Here is an 8,528-nt window from a genome sequence, read left to right on the forward strand (position 1 = left end):
GGATCCCCTATAAGCTGTGGGATTTTGAGAGTTTGAGGTTTTAGAAAGCAAATGCCATGTCCTATGTAGTAAAAGGCTAATATGCAAATCAAATGAACAGTGAAATGGCTGGTCACTATAACATGCACTAACCACCTGGAGGCAGACGCTCAATGCAGGAGCTGCCCTCTGGTGGTCAGTGCACTCCCACAGGGGGAGCACCGCTCAGCCAGAAGCCAGAATTACATCTTACTAGCACAGCGGCTCTCCTACCTCCTCAGCAACGCTAGAGATGTCCGACTGCTGGCTTAGGCCAGCTCCCCGGGGGGGGGGGGGGGGGCAGGCCCGTGCCAGCAGTCAGACATCCCCTGAGGGCTCCCAGACTGCAAGAGGGCACAAGCCGAGCTTAGGCCCCCCCCCCCCACCACCACCACTTCACCTCCCTCCTCTGTGAGTGCATGAACTTCGTGCACTGGGCTCTAGTGTTAAATAACAGCAGTGGGGTCTGGGTTAGCCTCCCAGTAACTAGACTCATTCATATTTATGCAAAGATTAAGGTCTGAATGTTCATACATCTGTTCAAGTTAGGTTTTAGCCACCAGAGGAGTTCTGGTGCTAAACAGATTATTTTGCCCAGAATGTTCTGGCCTCCAGTGCGGGGCAGTGTTGTGGACGTGTGTGAGGGCTGGCTGTTTTTGTCATTGCTTGCACATCGATAGTGTGACTGCCATGGAATCACTCCTGGGAGGGTTACGGTGGTTGGAGCTAGGGCAGTAAACAAGGGAGGGTCAGGACAGAGGAAGCAGCAGGAGAGCCCAGACGGGGCTGCTCTGGCTCACTGAGACGTCAGGGAAACGGGTCGCCTTGGAGACGGGTCGTGGGGGTGAGCCCGGGAGGAGCTGCTGCTGCCAGTCTCGTGGGGACCCTTAGAGGCCTGAAAGGGAGGAAGGGCAAGGGTGTGCTTCCGGGAGGGAGAAGCACCTGGACTCACTTCTTCTTTTTTAAAATATGTGTTTAGTGTTGATTTTAGAAAGAGAAGAAGGGGGAACACCTATGTGAGAGGGTCACATCGGTTGGCTGCCTCCCGCACACCCCCTCCTGGGGATCGAGTGCTGAGGCCGAGCCCAACCAGCTGAGCCTCCACGTTGGCCAGGGATCACCTCTTAGTACAACTGAGAACCTTGGAGCCCGAGGCCCCTGTGGCTTCCGGGAATTCTCTGGTGGGGCCTTTCAGCACCTACAGCTCTGAGCAGCCTTTGAAGACCGAGGAGACAGTCTCCTCTTCTTTCTCTGCCAGGCCTTTCCGTGTGGTGACATCTTCCTGTCCCTTTCCATGTGATGATGGTGGTGATGGGGGTGGGGGTGGGGGCAGGGGGTGGAGGTCGTGGCTGGGAGATGGGTGGTTGCAAATTCAAGTCTCCAAGAGTCTTTCCTAGTCCCAGCTGGGGAGTCAGCAGCCCCCAATGGGCGAGGGAGATGTAAGCTGTGGAGAAGGGGTGAGTAAGCGCTGTCTCCGGTAAGGTTGCTATGGGTTCCAGGTCGTGGTCTGGTCTGGGCAGATGAGATAGTGAAGTCCAAGAGGGGTTGGCGGCCCTTGGGGAGCCCCGGGGAGTCGACAAACACCCTGCACTTGCAGAAAGGAGTGCAGGCGGGAGTCTGGATGCCTCCTTAGTTGGGGTGTGTATTTTCTGAGCCCTCCGGGAAATGCATGGTGGCTGCTGGAGCTAAGGAGTCAGAGTGGCTATGAGAGGGGAGGAGGCGTCCATCAGCACAGCCACAGGGAAGGGCTCATCTCTCACCTAAACCTGTGGCTACCCCTCAGAATTCCCTCCAGCCCTCCCACTGGGACCTTCCTGGTACAGTGACCTCATCATGGGATTATTTTGCAAGTACCGTATTTACCGGCGTATAAGACGACCCCCTAATTTTACAGTTAAAACATAGGTTTAGGCCTATATTCGCTGTATAAGACTACCCCCCACTTCCGAGGCAACACCAGTTCTTTTTTTAATAGACCGCCTCTCTGACTCTGGCCAATCTGAGCAGGCTTTTTACTAGAACACAGTGTACATATTCTGTACCCAAAGCTACACTGTGTTCTGTTATAGTAAAAAGCAGGCTTTTTACTAGAACACAGTGTACATGTTTGACCGCCTCTCTGACTCTGGCCAATCTGAGCAGGCTTTTTACTAGAACACAGTGTAGCTTCAGGTACAGAACATGTACACTGTGTTCTAGTAAAAAGCCTGCTTTTTACTATAACAGAACACAGTGTAGCTTTGGGTACAGAATATGTACACTGTGTTCTAGTAAAAAGCCTGCTTTATACTAGAACACAGTGTAGCTTTGGGTACAGAACATGTACACTGTGTTCTTTTCTTTTCTTTTCTTTTCTTTTCTTTTCTTTTCTTTTCTTTTCTTTTTTCTTTTCTCTTCTTTTTTTAAGAATAGAAAACCAACGTCAATGGGCAGCCCCCTGCTGGGTCTCTCAACAGAGAGATCCTGGGAGAAGGCCTGAGGAGTGATAAAAAGCCCTGGCCATGAGCTCTGGCTGCCCAAGCCAGATAAAGAGAAGGGAGAAGCCCAGATCCCAGGCCCCACAGGTCTGCCCAGCTGTCCTGTGTATCAGATCCAGGCCTCTTCAAGGAGGCAGCAAAAGCACTGGAGGTACTAAATGTAGGGCTCAGACCCTCCACTTCTCAGGAGAAGCACAGAGCTTTGAGCTCTCTTTTGATTGTGTCCTCATCTGTATGATAGGGAAATAGACTCACAGGGCTATTGTGAAAGTCAAGTGAGATTAATACATACTTGGTGGGAAACCAAGATGGCAGCATAGGTAAATACCTAAACTACTGCCTCACATAAAAATTTCAAAACTACAACTAAAAGACAAAACAAACATCATCCAGAAACACAGGTAGGCCAGCTAAGTGGAAATTCTACAACTAAAAGAGAAGAGAAAAGCACACTGAGACTCACAGCAGCTATGGAAAGCAGAGGTATCCAAGTGTGTGTGCAGAGAGGACTGGCAGCTGAATACACAGCTGGCTTTCTCAAGCGGAGAGAGCCAAAAGCTCCAGGTGAGACTCTGGGGACCCAGATTCATATGGGAGAAACTGGACTGTCTGGCAGTAGGCAAAACTCGAGGATGGCTTTCTCTCAGAGGTGCTTGCAGCAATTGCCATGGGACACTGAGACCCAGGAGCCTCTTAGGGCAGGGTTGACAGGAAACCATTGCTGTTTGATCCACTCTGAGACTCCACCCCATCCAAGCTGAGCACAGAGGCTTTTGATATGAATGGCCTGGTCCTTTGAAATCTAAACTTACCTAACAAACTTCAGCTGACTCAATGAGACCCAGAACATTCAAAAGAAGGCCCAAGGTTCCATAGCAGCTTGCATTGCTTCACAACTGGGCCTCATCTGGGCACCTCAGAAACCCAAACAAAGAAGAAGAATCTGCAGATCGCTCTATAGCTCCTGTTGGGTGGCCTCAGGCAGAGGATAAATTAGCACCTCCTTGGAGAGCTAAGAGCCAGTGTACCCAGGGGTCAGAGTGGGACATCCAGATTACAACTCCTCAGATGTATAAGGGACACACTTGGGGACAAACTCAGTGAGCACCAAAGCCCCAATGAAGCAAGTCTTATCTCAATAAGGGTCTCCAGCACAGAAGTTCTCCCAGCATAGACAAAGCTGATCCTCACAACCAATTGGCCTGGAGGTCAATTACTCCCAGTGATACCAACAACAGTCAAGGCTTAACTATAATAAGACTGTGCCCACAGCCCACAAAGGGGCTTACCAAGAGTGTTCACCTCAGGTAACTGGGGAGGCTGAGCCACTGGGCCCTATAGGACACCTAGCACACAAAGCCCCTCTACCAATTCAGGGAAGCAGTCAAAATGTGGAAACAAAGAAACAGGTCACAAATGAAAGAAATGGAGGAAAGCAAATTACTGGATATAGAGTTCAAAACCATGGTTATAAGATTTTCCAAGAATTTTCTAGAAAAGGCCGGTAAATTTAGTGAGACCCTCGAAGATATGAAAAAGGACCAACTAGAAATTAAGCATACACTGACTGAAATAAAAAATAATATACAGAGATCCAACAGTAGACTAGAGGATTGCAAGAGTCAAGTGAAAGATTTGAAATACAAAGGAGCAAAAACACCCAAAAAGAAAAAAGAATCCAAAAATATGAAGCAAAAAGAAAAAAGAATCCAAAAATATGAAGAGAGTGTAAGGAGCGTCTGGGACAACTTCAAGGGTACCAACATCTGAATTATTGGGATGCCAGAAGAAGAGAGAGCAAAGTATTGAAAATCTATTTGAAGAAATAATGACAGAAAACTTCCCCCACCTGGTGAAAGAAATAGACTTACAAGTCCAGGAAGTGTAGAGAACCCAAACAAAAGGAATCCAAAGAAGACCACACCAAGACACATCATAATTAAAATGCCAAGGGCAGCCAGGACTGGTTTGGCTCAATGGATAGAGCGTCGGCTTGGGGACTGAAAGGTCCCAGGTTCAATTCCGGTCAAGGGCATGTACCTTGGTTGCGGGCAGATCCCCAGTAGGGGGTGTGCAAGAGGCAGCTGATCGATGACTCTCTCTCATCGATGTTTCTAACTCTCTATCTCTCTCCCTTCCTCTCTGTACAAAATCAATAAAATATATATATAAAAAAAAATAAAATAAAATGCAAGGGCAAAAGACAATGAGAGAATATTAAAAGCATCAAGAGAAAAATAGTTAGTTACCTACAAGGGATCGCCCATATGATTGTCAGTTGATTTCTCAACAGAAACTATGCAGGCCAGTTAGGAGTGGCAAGAAATATTCAAAGTGATGAATAGCAAGGACTTACAACCAAGATTACTCTACCCAGCAAAGCAATCATTCAGAACTGAAGGTCATTTAAAGAGCTTCACAGATAAGATAAAGCTAAAGGAGTTCATCACGGCCAAACCAGTGTTATATGAAATGCTGAAAGGTATTCTTTAAGAAGAGGAAGAAGAAGAAAAAGGTAAAGATAAAAATTAAGAACAACAAATACATATCTATCAACAAGTGAATCTAAAAATCAAGTGAATAAAAAATCTGATGAACAGAATAAACTGGTGAATATAATAGAATTAGGGGCATAGAGAGGGAGGGGACTTACAATTATTCAGGGTAAAGGGTTGGGGGGGGGGTGTGGGAAAAGACTGGACAAAAATCATACACCTATGGATGAGGACAGTGGGGGTGGAGTAAGGGCAGAGGGTGGGATGGGAACTGGGTGGAGGGAAGCTATGAGGGGAAAAATTTTTAGTAATCTGAACAATAAAGATTTATTTTAAAAAATATGTACTTGGCCCCAGAGCCCACGTTTTCAGTAAATGATGTTGTATATTTTCATTGTTGCCTTGGGTCTCTAATTTTATTTTATTTTATTATTATAACTAGAGGCCCAGTGCACGAATACATGCACCAGTGTGGTCCCTTAGCCTAGCCTGCAGGATCAGGCTGAAACCAGCTCTCCGATATCCCTTGAGGTGTCCCAAATTGCGAGAGGGGACAGGTCAGGCAGAGAGACCCCACCAGAGCTGGAGAGGAACGAGAGAGGTTGGCCAGCCAGGGAGGGACCATGGGAGGACTCCAGAGCATGTCCAGCCCCTCTCACTCAATCCCAATTGGCCAGAGCCCAGCAGCAAGCTAACCTATAGGTTGGAGAGTCTACCACCTGGTGGTCAGTGCACATCAGAACAAGTGGTTGAGCGGCCTTAGCATATTAGCATATTATACTTTGATTGGTTGAATGGATGACCTGACAATCAGACACTTAGCATATTAGGCTTTTATTATATAGGACTAGAGGCCTGATGCATGAAATTTGTGCATGGGGGGGATGCGAGGGAGTGTTTTCCCTCACCCCAGCCTGCATCTTCTCCAATCTGGAACCCCTTGAGGGATGTCCAGCTGTCCATTTAGGCCCCATCCTAGTGGGATCGGTCCTAAACAGACAGCTGGACATCCCTCTCACAATCCAGGATGGGTGGCTCACAACCGGTCACCTGCCTGCGTGCCTGATTGCCCCTAACCGCTTCTGCCTGCCTGCCTGATCAATGCCTAACTGCTCCCCTGCTGGCCCAATTGCCCCTAACTGCCCTCCCTTCCTGGACTGGTTGACCCAAACTGCCCTCCCTTGCAGGCTTGGTTACCCTTAACTGCCCTTCCCTGCTGATCTGATCACCCCCAACTGCCCTCCCCTACAGGCCTTGTCCCTCCCAATTGTCCTCCCCTGAAGGCCTGATCCCCTCCAACTGTCTTCCCCTGTTGGCCTGATCATCCACCACTGCCCTCCCCTGCCGGCCATCTTCTGGTGGCCATCTTGTGTCCACAAGGGGGCTGCCATCTTTGACCAGATGGGGGTGGCCATCTTGTGTGTTGGAGTGATGGTCAATTTGCATATTACTCTTTTATTAGATAGGATTATTTTGTTAGTCCTCACCCAAGAATATTTTTCCATTGGTTTTTACAGAAAGTGGAAGGGGGGCAAGGGAGAGGACACATTGATTGGTTGCCTCCCACACACACCTACAACTGAGGCATGTGCCCTTGACCAGAATTGAACCCGGAACCCTTCATTCCCTCTATCCACTGAGCAAAACTGTCTAGGGCTCTATTCTTTTAAAAAATTATTCTAATAACTTTATTGAGATAAAATTCACATGCCATACGATTTATCCATCTGAAGAGTGATTTTTCAACTGGTGTGCTGTAAGAGTTTTTAAAACATGCCAATACAGTAGGTCCTTGGGTTACCGTACATCGGACATCTGTTCCTATGGCACCATGTAATGCAATTTTCACCCTAAGTCAGAACCCACCTACATAAGCACCTACGTCACTCACACGGAGCACATACACAGCAGTAATGAAGTGAAACAGAAAAAAAAAAAAAAATTGAAAGAAAAATAACAATTCCTGACCTTTACTTGTGGTAAATAAATAATAAAAACATAAAGCACATATGTATATATGTCAAAATGACGAATTTTTTTTATATAAATAAATGGGAAATGGTGACATAACCATGAGATGGCATATATCAAGTCTGATGTAACTTGAGGACTGTCTGTACCTGACTATTTTCCTTTCGATTGTCAAATAAAATAAAAAGACAATAACCACCACAATAGCTGTCCAGTGGGAACGCCCTGTCTAGAACCATATATATAGGTCATAATAGCATTGCGTCTTACTGGTCATATTGCATAGTAAGGTTATGTCTGATTAGTTAATTCTTAGGGAAAAAAAAAAACCACAAAAAACAAAACTTTATATAAGTATATAGGCTCCTGATCTTTTAAAATTGATTTCAGAGAGGAAGAGAGAGGGTGAGAGAGATAGAAATGATGAGAGATAATCAGTGATTGGCTGCCTCCTGCACACACCACACTAGGGATTGAGCCTGCAACTGGGGCATGTGGCCTGACCAGGAACTGAACTGCAGCCTCTTGGTTCATAGGTCAACGCTCAACCATTTACTATACCGGCCAGGCTAGGTACCTGATTTTTTAAGAACACACTTTGGAGCAAAAAGGGTAGGTAATTACTATTATTATTTCTAAAATCAATCAATCAAAATTTAACCTACTCTTGTCAGATCGGCAAAAAATACATTTTTTTTTGATGTGCTGCAGAATTTAGTAAATAATGTGTGCCATGAGATGAAAAAGGTTGAAAATCACTCATCTAAAGTATACAAGTTTTTACTAGGTTTATTAATTTTGGAACTTTCTCATCATCCTCCCAAAACAGTCTGTAGCCGTTAGTAGTCATTCATTGGCCTCTCTGCCAATCTCCCCGCCCCCGGCACATGGCAATCACCTGTTCACTTCCTGTCTCTATGGACTTGCCTATTCTGGACAACTCATGGAATGGAATAAAAACAAACTGGAAACCATACAAAGTCATCTGTAACTGGCTTATTTCGCTTAGTGTGATTTCACAGTCTATCCATGTTGTAGCAGGAATTAGTACTCTATACCTTTTTTATTGCCAAGTAATATTACATTGTGTGGAATTACATACCACTTTTAATGTACTCATTCATCAGTTGGTGGGCATTTGGGTTGTTTCCACCTTTTGGTTCTTATGAATAAACTGCTGTGAACATTTGTGTGTAGACATTTGTTTTTGTTGGGTCTGTATCTAGGAGTGAAATTGCTGGGTCCATGGTAACTCTAATTTTAACCTTTTGAGGAACTGCCGGACTGTTTTCTGGAAGCCTCTGCACTATACACACACACACACACACACACACACACACACACACACACACACACACACACACACACACACACACACACACACATATATGCACACAGGCCATTTACTTCAGAACATACATCTAGGAAAGCGGTGCAGATGTAGGGGAAAAGACCAACTCTTGCCTCTTCCCTGCACCTTCAAAGCACCATTTGTTGCTGGCAGGTGTGCATAGGACTGGGTGGGGCATGGTCAGGTGCTATAGGCTCCCAGGGCCGGGATGACCTA

The sequence above is a fragment of the Pipistrellus kuhlii genome, unplaced genomic scaffold (genome assembly GCF_014108245.1).
Source record: "Pipistrellus kuhlii isolate mPipKuh1 unplaced genomic scaffold, mPipKuh1.p scaffold_m20_p_6, whole genome shotgun sequence".
In the NCBI taxonomy this organism is placed as follows: Eukaryota; Metazoa; Chordata; class Mammalia; order Chiroptera; family Vespertilionidae; genus Pipistrellus; species Pipistrellus kuhlii.